The sequence below is a fragment of the Mobula birostris genome, chromosome 7, assembly GCF_030028105.1.
Source record: "Mobula birostris isolate sMobBir1 chromosome 7, sMobBir1.hap1, whole genome shotgun sequence".
NCBI classification, from domain to species: domain Eukaryota; kingdom Metazoa; phylum Chordata; class Chondrichthyes; order Myliobatiformes; family Myliobatidae; genus Mobula; species Mobula birostris.
In genome coordinates, this window is record NC_092376.1 from 115393149 (window position 1) to 115413389 (window position 20241).

The window sequence follows — 20241 nt, forward strand, 5'->3', positions numbered from 1 at the left end:
ACAAAAAGTAGTGAATACAGCCTAGTCCACCATGGATGAAGCCCTCCCAAACATTGAGCATGAAACGCTGTCGCAGGAAAGCAGCATCCATCATCGGTGACCCCCACCACCCAAGGCATACTCTCTTCTTACTGCTGCCATCAGGAAGAAGATAGAACAGACTTAGGACTCACACCACCAGGTTCAGGAACAGTTATCAGGTTCTTGAATGAATGGGATAACTCCACTCAACTTCACTTACCCCATCATTGAAATATTCCCACAAGCAACGGAGTCACTGTCAAGGACTCTTCATCTCATGTTCTCGATATCTATTGCTTATTTATTTCTTATTTATTTTTTTGTATTTTCAGTTTGTTGTCTCCTGCGTTCTGGTTGAACACCTAAGTTGTGTGGCCTTTCATTGACCCTGTTACGGTTATTTGCTGAGTATGCTTACAAGAGAATGAATCCCAGGGTTGTATATGGTGACATATGTGTACTTCGATAATAAATTTACTTTGGACTTTGATATGATTTTATGACCTCTTCTAAACTCCAGTGGACTCGAGCCTGTCATTGAGGGACAAGCCGCTAACTACTAGTGGTCATTATTCCACCGAGACTGTTCGGCCGCACGGAGCAGCCTGAACCGATCCGCCGCACTCACCTCCCGTCTCTCCGTCACACGGCACGCCGCTCCGTTCCCAGGGCAACCACGAACTTTCTGGAAAAGGTCCGCCGGCTCTCGCGCCAGGCAAAACGTACTCGCGAGATTTCCCGGCGCCCTGCACGCGCGCTCGTTTGTTGGGTTTGTTGTTTGACTGGGAGCAATGGCGGCGGAGAGACCGATTCCTCAGTTGATGGAAAGCTTCAAACCGGCTGGGGCTGCGGACAGTTCTGCAGGCAACGGGGCTGGTAAGCGTCCCCTTCCTCCAGCCTTACTGAGAAATGGTCATTGGTTTCCATGGGGCGGGGGGATGGGGTTGTTGGGGGGGGCGGGGTGATTGGTGTTGTGGGGTGATGGCGGGGCGTTCGACATGAGACTGAAGCAAAGCCGAAGTCGGTGGCCACGGCTCAGTAGAAATCCTTGCTTTGTGCTCCAAACTCGATAACATCGGCATTTGCAACGTAGAACTATAGAAGCCCACCTTTAATCCTCCTTCGCTCCCCATTCTCCCCCCCCCCCCCCGCTTCATGCAAAGCTTTTCAATGAAGAGGTGATGATGACCCGGTCTCAGTGAAGGAGTAGCTGTTACTGGTGAGTACTAGTACTCACTACACCGGCAAAATACTGGACGTTAAAGTAAAGACTTATTAAAGATTTACAAACCAAACTGCATCTTTTAGCATGGGCACATGGCAGTGATTTTTGTAAACTAATACAGGACATTTTGTAAACGAACACTTTATAAAGAGAAAAGTAAAGTGCAGGCTTACAACGGTAGTGTCAAGGTTACAGAGTTATACCCAGTGGAGAAGGTTGAACACATGGAGTATTCTTCTGTTAAAACGAATGCTTGAGAGGGTGACATTTTTTTACATAGCCTGTGATTATATCCTTAATTGCCCTTGAGAAGGTCACCCACCTTTTTGACCTGCTGCAGTTTTTGTGAAGAATGCTCCCACAGTGAGATGAGGTGGAGCGTGGCCAGATTTTCTGTGTATAGGTTAGTTTTCAGCATAGAATGAAATTTGGAATGAGTGCTGCTGCCAAATCTTGCTTTTTGCTCATGGTAGGTCCTGGTGTAACAGTAATGGGAGAAAGGAATGTTTTTAAGATGGTATAGCTGAGTGTTGATCAGTTATGTGAATGGTTTTGGGTGTGTTGGAACCAAATGCCTGTAGTCAAGTGGAACTTATTGAGTCACAATTGTGACTTACCTTGCAGACAGTGGAAAGGCTTTGCAGTCACTAATGCATCCTCTAACATGCATTGTAACAAAACCATTTATATGAGAGCACCACTTCTGGCTTCTGATTGTTTGTGATCCATGTGAGGTGGGGAGCTAATGCCATTGAGTGTCATGAGGACTTGGTTAGACTCACTAGTTGAAGATGACCCTTGGCTGGCATTAGTGTCATAAATGCACTTTGCCACCTTTCAACCCAAATCCGAATATTATCTCCAGCTTATTGAATATGGGTTCATGTTGTAGTACATAAATTAATGCTGGAGCCATCTCTTGGACATACACTGATTGTTAAAGTCCTTGAGAAACTCATGCCATGTCCATGGGTTGAGATAATTGGCTTTGATCATTTGTAACCATCTTCGTTTATGCTCAATATATGCAAAACCACTGGAGAATTTTTCTTTTGATATCCACTGATTAGCTTTATTAAAGTTGCTACATATTGGATTTCTCTTCTGTACATTTTTACAAGGATGTCTTTTTCAAAAAGAATGCATAATATGGTTTTGTGGGCATAGAATAACTAAGACTGTCCATATCAAAGTTCAAAGTACATTTATTTACATATGTGTGTATTGTATAACCTTGAGATTCATCTCCTTAACAGACAGCCACAAAACAAAGAAACCAAAAGAACCCATTTTAAAAAATGATGGTCAAACACCAATGTGCAGAGGGAAAAAACAAATCATGCAAGCAAATAGCTTTCTGAACTGAAGTCAAGTCACTTTTTATTGTCATTTCGACCATAACTGCTGGTATAGTACACAGTAAAAACGAGACAATGTTTTTCAGGACCATGGTGCTACATGAACAATACAAAAACTACACTGAACTATGTGAGAAATGACACAAAACTACACTAGACTACAGACCTACCCAGGACTGCTTAAAGTGCATAAAACAGTGCAGGCATTACAATAAATAATAAACAAGACAACATGCACAGTAGAGGGCAGTAGGTTGGTGTCAGTCCAGGATTTTGGGTATGGAGGAGTCTGATGACTTGGGAGAAGAAACTGTTACGTAGTCTGGTCATGAGAGCCCGAATACTTCGGTGCCTTTTGCCAGATGGCAGGAGGGAGAACAGTTTGCATGAGGGGTGCGTGGGGTGTAATGCTGTTCACTTTACGGATGCAGCATGTGGCGTAAATGTCTGTAATGGCGAGAAGAGAGACCCCAATGATGATCTCAGCTGACCTCACTATCTGCTGTAGGGTCTTGCGATCTGAGATGGTGCAATTTCGAACCAGGCAGTGATGTAGCTGCTCAGGATGCTCTCAATACAACCTCTGTAGAATGTGGTGAGGATGGGGGGTGGGAGATGGACTTTTCTCAACCTTTGCAGAAAGTAGAGACGCTGCTGGGCTTTCTTTGCTTTGGAGCTGGTGTTGAGGGACCAGGTGAGATTCTTCATCAGGTGAACACCAAGAAATTTGGTGCTCTTAACAATCCCTATGGAGGATGCTCAGCAGAGAGTGGTTGTTCTGTGTCCTCCTGAAGTCAGTAACGATCTCTTTTGTTTTGTTCACATTCAGAGACAGGTTGTTGGCTCTGCACCAGCCCGTTAGCCGCTGCACCTCCTCTCTGTGCGCTGACTCATGGTTCTTGCTGATGAGACCCACCACAGTCGTGAAATCGGCAAACTTAATGATATGGTTCGAGCTGTGTGTTGCAGCACAGTCAAGGGTCAGCAGAGTGAACAGCAGTGGACTGAGCACACAGCCCTGGGGGGCCCCCGTGCTCAGTGTGATGGTGTTGGAGATGTTGCTTCTGACCCGGACTGACTGAGGTCTCCCAGTCAGGAAGTCTAGGATCCAGTTGCAGAGGGAAGTGCTCAGGCCCAGTAGGCTCAGCTTTCCAATCAGTTTCTGAGGAATGATTGTGTTGAATGCTGAACTGAAGTCTATGAACAGCATTCGAACGTACACGTCTTTTTTGTCCAGGTGGAGGGTAATGGCAATGGCGTCGTCTGTTGAACAGTTGGGATGGTACGCGAACTGCAGGGGGTCCAGTGAGGAGGGCAGCAGGGTTTTGATGTGCCCATGACGAGCCTGTTGAAAACTTCATGATAATAGATGTGAGTGCGACGGGACAGTAGTCGTTGAGGCAGGACGCTGAAGACTTCTTTGGCATGGGGATGATGGTGGCGGCCTTAAAGCATGTAGAACGATGGCGCTGCTCAGGGAGATGTTGAAGATGTCAGTGAGAACCTCAGCTAGCTGGTCTGCACATCCTCTAAGCACTCTGCCAGGAATATTGTCTGGTCCAGCAGCCTTCCGTGGGTTGACCCTGCATGGGATTCTCCTCATATCGGCCATGGTAAGACACAGCCCCTGGTCGTTTGGAGGAGGGGTGGTCTTCCTCGCTGCCATGTCATTTTCTGCGTCAAAATGAGTGTAGAAGTTATTCAACACATTTGGGAGGGAGGCATCACCAGCACAAGCAGGTGGTGTTGTCTTGTAATTGGTGATGTCCTGAATGCCCTTCCACATGCACCATGTGTCGCTGCTGTCCTGGAAGTGGCTGTGGATTCGCTGGGCATGTGCACGCTTTGCCTGTCTGATGGCCCGGGACAGTTTGGCCCTCGCTGTTGTTAGGGCTGCCTTGTTGCCTGCTCTGAAGGCGGAGTCATGGGTCCTCAGCGGTGCACGCACCTCCGTGGTCATCCATGGCTTCTGGTTAGCACGTGTAGTGATGGTCTTGGCCACAGTGACATCATCGATGCACTTGCTGATGTAGCTAGTCACTGATGCCGTGTACTCCTCTAAGTTGGTAGAGTCTCCATTGGTTGCGGCCTCCCTGAACATGTGCCAGTCAGTGTGCTCAAAGCAGTCTTGAAGAGCAGAGATGGCTCCTGCTAGCCTGCTTCTGTCACAACACGCTGGAGGAACTCAGCAGGTCAGGCAGCATCCATGGAAAAGATCGGTCGACGTTTCGGGCCGAAGCCCTTCGTCAGGACTGTAGAGGGAAGGGGCAGAGGCCCTATAAAGAAGGCGGGGGGAGGGTGAGAAGGAGAAGGCTGGTAGGTTCCAGGTGAAAAACCAGTAAGGGGAAAGATAAAGGGGTGGGGGTGGTGATAGGCAGGAAAGGTGAAGAAGGAATAAGGGAAAACAATGGGTAGTAGATGCATCTGCAGATTATTTTGTGTTTACGATTCACCTGCTTCTGAACTGGTCTGGAGCGTTTGACGAGCGGTCTGTATGCTGGGATTAGCATAACAGAGATGTGGTCAGAGTAACCGAGGTGGGGGCCGGGCTCCACCTGGTGCGCGTTGGGAATGTCCCCAAAGATAGTCGGTCCCTGGACCCTTAGTTCGGTGCAGAGTCGAGCAGCAAGCTGAACCAGCCTGACCCTTGCCTCGGGCTCCGACACTGATCTTTTCAATCTGGGCCAGTATGTAAATTGTTGTTCAAACATCAGGATCAGTCGCTTCAATATACTGTGGCTTGGACACTGCCACCTCAATTTGGCCTGGTGCTTAAATCATCGTCTAAACTGCTTTTATGTTCATCTAGCATTCAAGAGGAGTATTGGGATAGGAATCTGCATAGAGAAGTATCAGCATTTGTTTGTTTCATCAGGGGAGGTAAGACCTTTATGATAAGCTTGATGTGTCATGCATTCAGGCCTGTATTTTAACTAGAAAAGCCCGGCTGTGACTAGAAGAAACATGAAAACACTGTTTCAAACCATAACTGAATCAACAAAGAAATATGTAAAAAGTTTAAACAGTCCTCTGGACACACTTAAAACTTCCACATAAGAAAAGTGGGAATGACTAATTTAGAGTTCAACCCTTTTCTGTTGAAAATTTCCTTAAAGTCAATGTTGTGTCACACTTTATTGAATCGTGAGCAACCTCATTTGTGACATTTCTTGCTAATTGCACAGCGTTCTGTGTTATACTTGACTAATCAAACATTGATTTAAAGTTTTAGTTGGTAAATGAAAGCCACTAGGGTAAGAATACTGATTCCAGTTAATCAAAAACATATGAAGGGAGGGAAAAAAAAACATTATAAAAGAGATGTGACAAAGAACCTAATAGCCAGATTTGTATTTTTCAGAATTAGAATCAGGTTTATTATCACTGACAGATGTCATGGAATTTGTTGTTTTGAGGCAGCAATGCAGTGGAATACATACCATATACTGTAAATTACAATGAGAAATGTGTATGGAAAGTAAATGGTCAAGAGTGCAAAAAAGTGAAGCAGGGTTCACTGACGTTCAGAAATCTGATAGCGAAGGAGAACAATTCCTAAAACATTGAGTCTATTTTCAGGCTCCCATACCTACTCCCTGACGATAGTAATGAGAAGCGGACATGTCCTGGGTAATGGGATCCTTAATGATGGATGCTGCCTTTTTGAGGCATCACCTTTTGAGGATATCATTGATGCTGTGGAGGCTAGTGTCCATTCTACATAAAGTCCAATTGCTGCACATTACTTTAGTTGAGAGGGTCTGTAGTTTTCAGTTTTATTTTCATTGTTTTATTTTACATTGTAGATCTCTGTTCAATTCTGCATGCAGTTTTTGTCATGGTGCTGAGTATAAAAATGTTATTAAATGTGATTTAACTTTTAATTTGCTGTGATTTGAAACTTCAAAGGTAAAATTATTATCAAAGTACATATGTCACCATATACAACTCTGAGATTCATTTTCTTGCGGACAATCACAGTAAATACAAGAAACACAATAGAATAGAAAGACTGTTCCCAATAGGACGGACAACATCCAGTGTGCAAAAAAGACAAACTGGAAATGCAAAAAGAAAGAAAAATAAAAAAGCAATATACATTGAGAGCATGAGATGAATAATCCTTGAAGGTGAGTCCCTAGGTTGTGGTAATGGTTCAGTGATGGGACAAGTGAAGTTATCCCCTCTGGTTCAAGGGCTTAATGGCTGAAGGGTAATAACTGTTCTGAACTTAGTAGTGCATGTCTTGGGGCTTCAGCACCACCTTCCTCATGACAGTAGTGAAAAGAGAGCATAACCTGGACGGTGGGCATTCTTGATGGAACATTTTGAGACTTTGCTTTTCTGTATTGTGAAGTTGATTTTTGAAAGCTTGTTGGATATCTTTTATAAAATATCAGTTCTCTAATGTTCTGTTAATTTATAGCTAATATTTTGTGAAATAGGTTTTGATTATTTGTACCCTAATCTAATGTGGTGCGTTCAAACAGCATACTTATTTATACAAGCCAGCATCAATGAGCTTTTACGTTTAGTTATATAGTAGCAATAAATAAGTTGCATAGGCACAATAGGGCTTTGCTTCTAGATGTGCTCAATGCTTTCTATTCTCAAATTGATTGTCAAAACATGAAGTCCATTTGGCAATGACCATCTCCATGATCTCCATTAAGTACAGGTGCATCACGAGGCTGTGTGCTAAGTCCCATGCTCTACACATTTTACACTTGTGTAGCTAAGCACAGCTACACTACCATATTCAAGTTTGCTGACGACACCGCTGTTGTAGACTGAATCAATTATGGTGACAAATCAGTGTTATAAGAGGGAGATTGAAAAGCTAGCTGAGTAGTACCAAATCCACAACCTCTTGCTCAATGTCAGCAAGACCAAGGAGCTGATTGACTTCAGGAGGAGGAAGCCAGAGGTCCATGAACCAGTCCTCATCAGAAGTGGAGAAGGTCAGCAAATTTAAATTTCTTGGTGTTACTATTTTGGAGGACTTGTCCTGGGCCCAGCATGTAAGTGCAATTACAAAGAAAGCATGGCAGAGCCTCTGCTTCCTTAGAGTTTGTATAGATTTGGCATGACAGCTAAAACTTTGACAATCTTCTATAGCTGTGTAGTGGATATTGACTGGCTGTATGACAGCCTGGTATGGAAACACCAATACCTGTGAATGGAAAGCCCTGTGGAAAGTAGTAGATATGGCCCAGTCCATCGTGGGTAAAGCACTCCTCACCATTGAGCACATCTACATGAAGCGTTGTCACAGGAAAGCAACATGCCCCACTACCAGTCTTTCATTAATTTTATTATGATTATTGGATCTGCTGAGTATGCCCGCAAGAATCTCAGGGTTACATGTGGTGGCATATATGTACTTTAATAATAAATTTACTTCAAAAAGCTTCATGTCTTAATGTTGAGCTGTGGTGCGGAAGATTGGCTGCACTATTTCATATTACTCGGTGTCTGCTGTGTTACTTCATGGTGAATAGATCAGAGTTTTCCTAAAATATGGAACAAGTTTTTTTTAAATGTTTATCGCATTTGGGTTCAAGCACTTAGGAAAGACTTCTGACCCAAAACATTGACTGGTTTCTCTTTCCACAGATGCTGCTTGACTGATCAAAATCTTCCAGTCTTTCATTTTTGTTTCAGATTCCAGCATCTATAGTTGCATTTATTTGCAAAGTAATTGCTTTGAGCTTGTATTGGTCAGAATTTGTTCTTATTTAATAAGAATTTGTATATTAAACATTACTGGAATTTTCCTGCTGATGTGCTGATTTATTGCTGTAAGTGTCCTTGATGTGAGAACTGAAGGAACAGGGGAAGGAGGAGTGATAAGTCCCATAAATACACCCTGCAGATAAGGTCATAGCTTATCTGATTTTGACATTAACTTCCACTTTCCTGCATGGTGCCCATAACTTGATCACTCAGGTCTAAAAATCGTCCTTAGCCTAGGATGTTCTTAATAATTTAGCCTGTATAGCACTCTGGGTGGGTGATTCAAATAATTCAGTCTTTGAGAGACAGAATTGGGCACCATCTCAGTTTTAAATGGATGAGCTCTCATCCCGAGGCCATACCCTTTCGTGCACTTATAAATTTTTAAAGAATCACTTCTTATTTTTTTAAGTTCCAGAGTAAAGGCCTAATCTGCACAACCTGCCCTCATTTTATTGCTGGAATCAGTCTAGTGAAGCTTCTGTTTTTCTGTCTCCAAGTATTCTTTCTTAAATAGACTAAAATCATGTAAACTGTTCCAGATGTGGTCACAACAAAAAAAAACAAAAATTCCCAGTATTTGTCCTTCATTCTTCTATTAATGGTCAATGTCCTACTGGTTGTATCTGGATGTCAATTTATATTTTTTAAACAGACAGTAAGAACTTTTTAACTTTATTACTAGTGTTCAGTCTTGCACCATTGAAGTAATATTCTGCTTTTCTATTCTTGCAAACACATACTTGCATTTCTTCACCTTATATTTGCCACAGTCAAGCCCATTCAGTTAACTTGTGTATGTCCCTCTTCAGGTGTTCTGTATTCTCCTCACAGCTTACTTTCTAATACGATGTATCCTAGATTACTGAGAGAAATAAAAAGAGAGCTTGCAGAGGCCCTAGCCATGAAAATTAAGGAGTGATGCTGAGGACTGTAACATTGCAATGTTTGCACTCTTGTTCAATAAAGGCTACAAGATAAATCTAGAAAAGACAGAACAATTGGGTTAATTTGGTTTGTAAAGTTCTAGGAATAGTAATCAGCTACAGAATTGGCAATCATTTGGAATAATGTGGGTTGATCAGAGAAAGCTAGCATGGATTTCTTAAAAGCAGATCATGTCTAAGTAGTTTAATTGAGTTTTTTTGAATGACAGATGTGTGAGCTATGTTAATGTGGTCTATATGAATCTTCAAAAGGTACTTGTCAAAGGTAATCTGCCACATTATAAATTTATCAAGACTGCAGGCAGGCCAAAGAATAAAAGGGTCATTTGCAACATAGATATGATATTGGCATGTAACAGAAAACAGAGCTTGATATTGAAAGGATATTTCCAAAGTGGAGGGCTGTACACAGTGGAATTTCCTAGGTTTGCTTAATGATTTGGCTTTCTGCTGCACAAAACTTAAAAGCTGAGCTAATTGTGCAGAGGAAAGTTTTAAACTTTTATCTGGATAGATGAATGGAATGTGCAGATGGTTGACAGATGAAATAAAATGATGTGATGTAACTAATACTTCAACAGGAAGATTGTGAACAAGTATTGTAAACTAGAGAGGTTGTTCTAGAACAGAGGTCCCCAACCTTTCTTGCATCACAGACCAGTTTAATATTGACAATATTCTTGCGGACTGGCCGACGGGGGGGGGGGGGGGGGGGTAACTCATATCATTTCATATCGCCAAATCATATCATTCCCTCGCGGCCCGGTGGTTGGGGACCACTGTTCTAGAAGGAGTAGAAGAATAGAAAGTTTCAGGGATGTAAGTGCACAGTTCATAGAATGAGGTAGGGCAGGTTGAGAAATAAGTTTATGAAAATATATGGGATATTGTGCTTTTACCAATCACAAGCAGGGAAGTTGGGATGAACTTTTAGGAAATGCTTTCTTGGCTCAGATTAGGGTGTTGATCCTATATCTGTCTGCCACAGTTCAGGAATGATAAAAAGGCTTGAGAAGATGAAAGAAAAAGCTGCTAAAATTATTCCAGGGAATGAAGGATTTAATTATGTGGATAGATTGGAGAAGATGAGAATCTTCTTGGAACAGAGGATTTGTAAGAAAATCTGATGACTTTAAAATCAAGAAGGACACAAGGTCAGAAGTCAGACTGGAGGTACTCCATTGGCAAAGGGATCAAAACTAGAAATTGGTAGAATTAAAAGTATTTGGCAGAAAAAAGCTACCATAAAGAAAACCTTATGCAACAAGTAGGGTCTGAAATGTATTATTGGGGTGATAGTTAAGTCATTCAGATTCAAGTTTTAGTGTTCTAAATAAAGCTGGTTAAGTATACGAAAGAGAAAAATTTGTGGATTATGAAGAGTGGTGGGAGGGGAGTAGGGAAACTAGTTGGATTGCTTTTGCATTGAGCTAATGTGGACTTGATGACCTGAATAACCTCCTTTGATTCTATAATCATTAAAGGATGTTTAAAGAAGATGGTAGCTATGGCTTGATAGTAGCACTCTGTTCTTTCAGTTTAGTTCTTTTGATTTTCTTTCACAGTACAAAAGATCATCGAAGGAAATAGTGAGCTCTTCACAGACAGTCACTGCAAAGTGTGTAATGCTGTGCTGATTTCAGAGTCCCAGAGACTAGCACATTACCAGGTAATGAAATAGCAGACCTATTTAAATTTCCTTTTGACTTAAATGTGAATTATCTGTTTGTTGTAACTCATCTGATTGGTGCATGTTAAGCATGAAACCAAGGGCTGAACAAAATATGCTTAAAATAGAGAATAGGTCTTAGTGAGTAAAAATACTTCTGGTTTTATCCATGATCTGCAGACATAGATCAGTTTTCCATCTTGTTTACTGAAGCCAGTAATTAGGAATTAGCAGAAGAACTGATCAACCTGATGCCTCTTTTCCCCAGAAAATCCCAATACATCCACACACTTAATGTAAAATTTAAAAGTGAAAAGGCCAATTGCTGGACTCCACATACAGTTTCCTGATATTCTCCAGCGTTATACTAAGGACTTAGCTCTAGGATCCTGTGTTGGACCTAGCCTTGTTGATTTCTATCGAAATTATAGAGTATTGGATTAGTAAACAGTAAGGAACGTTACTTTTGTTTTTCCAAATCTGCTCAATGTAATGCTTTTAATTTTGTGTTTTTTGGTTAACTATTATTTTTTTAAACCATGCCAATGTATTTTATTTTACTAAATAGATTTCCCATATTGCAATAAATTACTAAAAGATTACTCAGAGTTTTGTAGCCAGATTGTTGTTGGTTTTCAGGGCAGTGGCTCCTCAATCAATGGCTGAAGACCTGTGGCTGCTTTGGGTGTGCTACTGGACCTTTTGATAATTTGGGCCAGTAATCTTCATGCTTGATGTCTCGATTGATTAGGTACTATTGTGAGAAATGGGCTATCAAGATATGATTGGCATTGTTTATAACAGACTGACAGCAACATTTTAAAATGTTATTTTAATAAACTTCCAATATTGGAATTAATTTACAGTAGAGAATGAAATGGTTTTGCATTAATAGTTATTTCTGCAATTGTTTGTTTCCGTTTGTTTCACAACTGCAATATCACATGACTTGTAGTCAGATTTCGATATTAACTTCAGTATGTTTTGTATACTCCTTATTCTACCATTTCAATGTTCATTGACAGCGGGGATGAAAGCATCTTTTGTTAAGGCATCAATAACTGAAGTCCACTATAATTATCTCTACAGAGCAAGAAGCATGCCAACAAAGTACGTCGGTATGAAGAGCTTCATCAAGATGGCGAGCCAGTTGCCAAAATAATAATAAAAGATTCTTCTGTAAGTCTTTAATGAATAATTGAATGATGCAACACTGAAGGAGGCATTTAGGCTCATCATTCCTGTCCTGTTCTTTGTCTTGAAATCTTTAATTGTGATGCTCAGAATTAGATAGTTTTCTAGCTGAGGCATAGCCTGTGATGATTTTTTTCCAGAAGTTATCATAATTTCCTTGCTTTAGAACTTGAGGTGGTTCCCCACCCCACATTATGGAGAGGTTCTCTTAGAAAACTATCTTCATTGTGATTTTTCTGCAGCCCAAGCTTCATTTCCCATTGAATCTCATGCTCTAATCAGAGGTGCATTCCTAAAGAATGTTTTTCTCCCAGGACATTTTATCTGCAATGACAAAGTGACCCACCACTGTTAATTAACAGCTGAGCCTAATGTTAAATTCAGGATGGATGAGGTTTATGTCAAAGAAACAAATAATTGCAATATTTTCACATTTTTTTATTTTGGCTCCACATGTATTCTGTAGGAACGACTTTATTCAGTATCTCAGTAAATTGTGAATTCTGTCAGTGCATGTTTCTGTAATCTGAATGGCCATAATCATGAGGTCAGTTCATAGAGCCCAAGATCCCAAATGTTTTTTAAACTTGTTTTACTCCGTTCAGAGAATCGTATCTATGTCACAAATTACCTTTTAATGTGCCCCTTTAAAATTCTATCATTTTGTTTGATGCTTATTGATTCTTCCCATTGAAATGAATGTTGAATTCTTCCATGAAATTTTGTCTGCTAAAGTGTGGGGTACAAAGTCACAGGATAAAGTTTAGGCCATTTAGGATGAAAGGGGAAAGTTCACTCAGGATTGTAAACCTAATCACTTCTATACTTCAAAGGGCCGTTACTCTTGGAAACATTCGTCTCCTCAATCATATTTTCCTCCTCTTAACTTCTCTGAGTAACTCAGTAAAAGATGGCAGAGGAAGCATCTTGTGGGTAGTTTGAGTGCGTAGAGCAATCGTCAGGTGACAGAGTGCCCTTCATAACTTGCTCCACCCTCAAGCAATTACTCTCAGACAGTTGAATGCCCCCTTTGTGACACAAGCAGTGCAGCAGTTTTTCCAATTTGAAAAGGTAGGCAGACTGCTTCTCTCCTTCCTTCTGGAATGTGTGCCTAAACTACTTCATAAGATAAGCTGAACTTTCAGAAGTTCCAAAGCATTTTCCAGAGCTTGCATATAGTTAGCTAATGTGGCTAAAGGATTTTTTACCTTAAGGAACCTCACTGCCGGACCCTTTAAACACTCTACTAACTTGTTCTTTCATATTACCTGAACATTGCCATCCGTACCGTATCTGAGCTGTCTGCTCAGCCCAAGCCTCATATTCTCAGATTCAGAATCGGGTTTATTATCACCGCATGTGACACAAAATTTGTTAACTTAGCAGCAGCAGTTCAATGCAATACATAATATAGAAGAAAAACAAAATAAAATAATAAATAAGTAAATCAATTACAGTATATGTATTTTGAATAGATTAAAATCGTGCAAAAAACAGAAATAATGTATATTTAAAAGGTGAGGTAGTGTCCAAGGGTTCAATGTCCATTTAGGAATCAGATGGCAGAGGGGGGGAAGCTGTTCCTGAATCTCTGAGTGTGTGCATTCAGGCTTCTGTACCTCCTACCTGATGGTGACAGTGAGAAAAGGGCATGCCCTGAGTGCTGGAGGTCCTTAATAATGGACGCTTCCTTTCTGAGATGTCCTTGAAGATGTCCTGGGTACTTTGTAGGCTAGTACCCAAGATGAAGCTGACTAAATTTACAACCCATTGCAGCTTCTTTTTGTCCTGTGCTGTAGTGCCCCCCACCCCCTCCCCATACCAGACAGTGATGCAGCCTGTCAGAATGCTCTCCACGGTACATCTATAGAAGTTTTTGCGTGTATTTGTTGACATACCAAATCTCTTCAAACTCCTAATGAAATATAGCCACTGTCTTGCCTTCTGTATAACTGCATCGATATGTTGGGACCAGGTTAGATTCTCAGAGATCTTGATACCCAGGAACTTGCTCACCCTCTCCACTTCTGATCCCTCTGAGGATTGGTATGTGTTCCCTTGTTTTGCTCTTCTGGAAGTCCACATTCAGCTCTTTCGTCTTACTGACGTTGAGTGCCTGGTTGTTGCTGCGACACCACTCCACTAGTTGGGATATCTCTCTCCTGTACATCCTCTCTTCTCCATTTGAGATTTTACCAATTATGGTTATATCATCAGAAAATTTATAGATGGTATTTGAACTATGCCTAGCCACACAGTCATGGATATATAGAGAGTAGAGCAGTGGGCTAAGCACACACCTCTGAGGTGCACCAGTGTTGATCGTCAGCGAGGAGGAGATGTTATCACCAATCTGCACAGATTGTGGTCTTCTGGTTAGGAAGCCGAAGATCCAATTGCAGAGGAAGGTACAGAGGCCCAGGTTCTGCAACTTCTCAATCAGAATTGTGCCCCACTGAACTTGTATCTGCCTACCTGGACTCCATTTTGTCACCCATAGTTCAGTCCTTCCCCACCTACATCCGGGATACATCCCATGCCCTCCACCTCTTCAATAACTTCCAGTTTACTGGTCCCGACTGCTTCATTTTCACTATGGATGTCCAATCCTTAAACACCTCCATTCCCCATCAAGAAGGCCTCAAAGCCCTCCGCTACTTTCTGGACAATAGACCTCACCAGTTCCCCACTACCGCTACATTCCTCTGGTTGGTGGAACTGGTACTCACACTTAATAACTTCTCTTTTGGCTCTTCCCACTTTCTTCAGACCAAGAGTGTAGCTATGGGCACTCGCATGGGCCCCAGCTATGCCTGCCTCTTCGTTGGTTATGTGGAACAGTCTGTGATGGTACTGCTCCCCAACTTTTCCTTCGCTACATTGACGACTACCTTGGGGCTGCTTCCTGCACCCATGCTGAGCTCCTCAATTTCATCGACTACTTCAAACTTCCACCCAGCCCTCAAATTCACTTGGTCTATCTCGGACACTTCTCTCCCATTTCTTGATCTCTCGGTCTCCATCTCTGGAGACAGACTCTCCACTGATATCTTCCACAAGCCCACTGACCCTCATAACTACCTCGACTATACCTCTTCCCACCCTGCCACATGCAAGAATGCCATTCCCTATTCCTCTGTCTCCACCGCATCTGCTTTCCGTTCTAGGACATCTGAAATGTCCTCTTTAAGGATCATGGTTTCCCTTTTGCTGTGATCATTGATGCCCTTACCTGCATCTCCTCCATTTCCCGCATTTCGGCCCTTACCCCATCCTTCCGCCACCACAACAGAGACAGAGTTCCCCTTGTCCTCACCTACCACCCCACCATCCTCCGGATCCAGCACGTTATCCTCCACAACTTCCGCCACCTTCAACAGGACCCCACCACTAAGCACATCTTTCCCTCTCCACCCCTCTCCGCTTTCCACAGGGATCATTCCCTCCGCGACTCCCTGGTCCACACGTCCCTGCCCATGGACCTCCCACCCGGCACTTATCCCTGTAAGCGTAAGTGCTACACTTGTCCCTACACCTCCCCTCTTGCCACCATTCAGGGCCCCAAACAGTCCCTCCAGGTGAGGCAGCACTTCACTTGTGAGTCTGTTGGGGTCATCTATTGCATCCGGTGCAGCCTCTACATCAGTGAAACCTGATGCAGATTGGGGGACCACTTTGTCGAGCACCTCCGCTCCGTCCGCCACAACAGACAGGATCTCCTGATTGTCACCCACTTCAACTCTTCTTCTCATTCCCATTCTGATATGTCCATACACAGCCTCCTCTACTGCCATGATGAGGCTAAACTCATGTTGGAGGAGCAACACCTCGTATACCGTCTAGGTAGTCTCCAGCCCCTTGTTATTAACATTGAATTCTCCAACTTCTAGTAATTCCTTCCCCCTCCCTTCCCCTTCCCCTTCCCCTATCCCAGTTTCACTCTGCCCCCTCCCCCAGCTGCCTACTACCTCCCTTAGTGGTTCCGCCTCCTTCTACTACCCATTGTGCTTTCCCCTATTCCTTCTTCACCTTTCCTGCCTATCCCCTCCCTGCTTCCCCCCCCCGCACCCTTTGATCTTTCCCCTTACTGGTTTTTCACCTGGAGCCTTCCAGCCTTCTCCTTCCCACCCTACCCCCACCTTCTTTATAGGGCCTCTGCCCCTTCCCTCTTCAGTCCTGATGAAGGGTTCCGGCCCAAAACGTTGACTGATCGTTTCCATGGATGCTGCCCGACCTGCTGAGTTCCTCCAACGTGTTGTGAGTGTTGCTTTGACCCCTACATCTGCAGAATATTTTGTGTTTAGGATTGTGGGAATGATAGTATTAAATGCTGAGCTATTCTTCTTCTCCATCAAGTGTGAGCTTTACTCTAGAGAACGTGCTCAGCTTATGATCACTTTTGTTCTCCGCTGGTACACTTTGGCATTTATCAGCCAGTGAAGTAATAGCCGAAACCAGCTCAGAGTTTAAATCAACCGCTGAAGGACCCACTAGACCTTTCACATCAGAGAACTCCTTTCTCCAACTTCACAGGAAAGAGAACAACTTGTCTTTAGAATCTTCACCCTCAGCTGTGTTCCCTCCCATCTCGCAATATATGATCTGCCGAGGTCCAGCCTCCCCAGGTACCCCCATCCTAACAGGCAGAGTGACTTAAGTCACATCACTGGTAGTCATAACGTATCCGACCTTAATCTCTGGGCATCCATAATAACCTTAATTATGACACACCTCACTTTCCACAAAAGTGACACAGGATAAGCTGCTTAATCCATCCTGATAGAGCATTCTTACAGCATTCCATCTCTGGAATGTAACCCTCTCACCTTGGTTCGTAATAAACCAGGCTCATTAGCTAACTGTGATTAAGAGCCATGTGACTCAACATTGCATGGTTAACGGTGAGAAGGCCACCTTCAATAAGCAACATGTCTAGGGTTGGTATGATTCAGGTTCAACCCAACAGGAAAGTTGGAATGTTCTGATGAGGGAATGGATATTATGACTGCTCTGTAAAGGCTGTCCCATGCAATGTTATCATTTGCTAGGAAATGAGAGACCTTACACTAGCATAAAATTAAAGTGGAAGAATAGTTACAGATATTTCGACTTTAACAAACAGTTAATAGAAAAAAGAAAAAGGGCCCAGTACAGTTAAACTGGTCTAAATATTGGAGCTCATTTTTGGCGTAGTGGGGTGTTTTGCTTTGATTACTCACATGCTAAACCCAAGTTCTGTGTGAAAGACACCAGCCACAGTTTGAATTTCCCTTGAAAACCATTTTGAACGAACTGACTAACTCCTCCTTGGAACCATTTGTCTGCATAAAGTACTTCTTACAATGGGGTCTCCTTTGAGTGGCATTCTTCCCTTGTGTTCTGCTCCACATCTGCCAATGAAGATCCAAAACTAGACCACTGTCTCCTAGAAATCTGATCCCGACCAGCTGTCTTGAATGTTCCATAGCATCCCACTGGGCAGAATGTTACAGCAGGTTACCAAGACAAACCCAGTTGGCTGACAACATTCCTAGGCTGAGCAAACAGCTCCTTATCTCAGCTGAAGCCAAAACGTAGTCTGTGATGCTTAACTAACAGAATACACTGCGTTTGCATAAAAGCTGCTCAAAGCATAGCAGCGGAAATACAATAACCAGGCATTACAAATGCTTGGTGATTCAGACCTAGATAAATAGGTCTTTAGCTAGCAAAGGTTTAGAAATCAAGCGGAAGAATGAGTTTGAGGAAAAAAAACAGAAAATGTTCAGCATGCCAGGCAACATTCATGGGGGAAAATTATACTTAAAGTCAAAGACCTTTTGTCAGAATAGTAACCTTGATGAATGCAATTGAATTTGATCTTGTTAAATACCAGAACAGGGTTAATAGGTCTTGTGTCTTAGTCCTGCTTTAATTTAACTTTAGTTTTATCTCCTTTGATGTAAGTAAATATTTTTTTCACTGCAAGAGGAGTTAAGTCCATAGTTTAAAATGGCTTATTGAAATTATATGGGACCCCGTTGAGATTGCAATTGAATTATTTCTTAGTCTGGTCTCCAACCAAAGGAAGGAACTACTTGCAATAGAGGGGATGGAACTACTTGCAATAGAGGGGATGGAACAAGGATTTACTAAATTGATCCCTGGGGTAGAGTAATTGTCCTCTAAGAAGAGACTATGTAACCAAAACTGTACCCTCTAGAGACTAGAAAATTGAGAGAGATTAACGGAACTTAACAGGATACATGTTTGGTAGAGATGGTGTTCCCCCCACCCCCCCACCCCCGGGTGAAATTTCTTGAGCAAAGGGACATAATCTGAAAATAAAAGGTCAAGTAAGAGAGTCATGAAGACTAGGTCAATATATATATTTAAGCCAGAGTTAAGAGTGTTTAGGTATTCGAATGGATATGGAGTAAGCGCAGAGAAGTGGCACTGACATAAACACAATCTGTGAGTTTATTGAGCAGATGCTCGGGACTACAGGATTTAGATCCGCTTCAAATTGTTATATTCATAAACACTTTGATTACAACTAGTAAACGTATTTTTGGCCATAACAATTAACTGTAAAATTTGGGACCTATTTGAAGTTTTTTTTTTAAGTAAAAAAGCAATGTAAGATTTTAGTTTGATAGCACTTTTTCTTTTGTCATCCTTACCAGTGAATTCCTAGTCTGCAGATTCCTCTGCTCTGTTTAGCTGATTTGCCCAATTCTTTAAAGCACTGCAATATTTTATTTCTTGCATAAATGTTAGAAGTTATAGGCATCCGTTAGTCTTGTGAGACCATGGATTTGCACCTTGGAAGGTTTCCAGGGCACAGGCCTGGGCAAGGTTGTATGGAAGACCAGTAGTTGCCCATGCTGCAAGTCTCCCCTCTCCACGCCACCCATGTTGTCCAAGGGAAGGGCATTAGGAACCATACAGCTTGGCACCGGTGTCGTCGCAGAGCAATGTGTGGTTCAGAGCCTTGCTCAAGGACACAACATGCTGCCTCAGCTGAGGCTCGAACTAGTGACCTTCAGATCACTAGATTAACGCCTTAACCACTTGGCCATGCACCATTGTTAGAAGTAGAGTTAACGTAAACAGTAATTTTTGAACCTTCCCACAGGACAGTAGCAATGGAGAAGTTGATCGGAATAAATATTGTCCACTCTGTAATGTGACCTTTACATCACCAGTTGTTGCCCAGTCTCATTACCAGGGAAAGAACCATGCAAAAACTCTGAAACTCAAGCAAAAACAAGATGAAACTATCCCAGCATCTTCTGGTAAGTAACCCTGATACGTTGGCGTGCCCAAAAATTAAGATTATGATCCTGATTTCTAGGAATCTACTTGTGTAAACTGGTTTTCAGCAATCTTTTGATTTGCAGTCATAAGGTTAGGGAAAAAATAGAGATCGGTAAGTATAGGTGAAGAATTGCTTTGACAATAGTTTTGAATGTGTTCCTTAAGAATTTGCTAGTCTTTTCAGATTGGGAATTAAATCTGCCATTTCTGAATGACAGCATTCAATGTATTACCAAAGGAAGTTGTGTTTTGTTTCTAAGCTAATGTCATTTTGTAGTGAAATGAAAATCTATGTGTGGCACAGTGGCCTCACTGCATCAGTGACTCAGGTTTGTACCTGACTTCTCATGATAACTGGGTACTTTGCATGTTCTTCCCATGGCAATGTAGGCTTCTTTCTTGTGCTCTGGATTTCCTTCTCATCCTAAGGATATGCGGGTTGGTAATTTAGTTGATCATTATAAATTGCTCTTTGTATGTAGGTCAGTTGTAGAATCAAGGGAGTTGGTAAATGTGGACAGAATAAAATAAGATTAGTGGAGGATTTGTGTAATGTGTGAATGATGGATTTGCTGAGCCAAAGGACCTATTTCTAACAAGAGGAAGTCTGCAGATGCTGGAAATCCGAGCAACACACACAAAATGCTGGAGGAACTCAGCAGGCCAGGCAGCATCTGTGGAAAAAAGTACAGTTGATGAACATACTGATTTCCACCAGCATTTTGTGTTTATTGCTCAGACCTATTTCTATGTTGTTTGACGGTGTGTACTCTGTAGATAATTATTAAAATA

At 42.2% G+C, this 20241-nt stretch overlaps 1 pseudogene; it reads left to right on the forward strand.

Moving 5' to 3' along the window:
• Nucleotides 1–464: 464 nt before the first annotated feature.
• LOC140200390 (zinc finger matrin-type protein 4-like) overlaps nt 465–20241 on the forward strand; it is a 45845-nt pseudogene continuing 26068 nt past the window's right edge.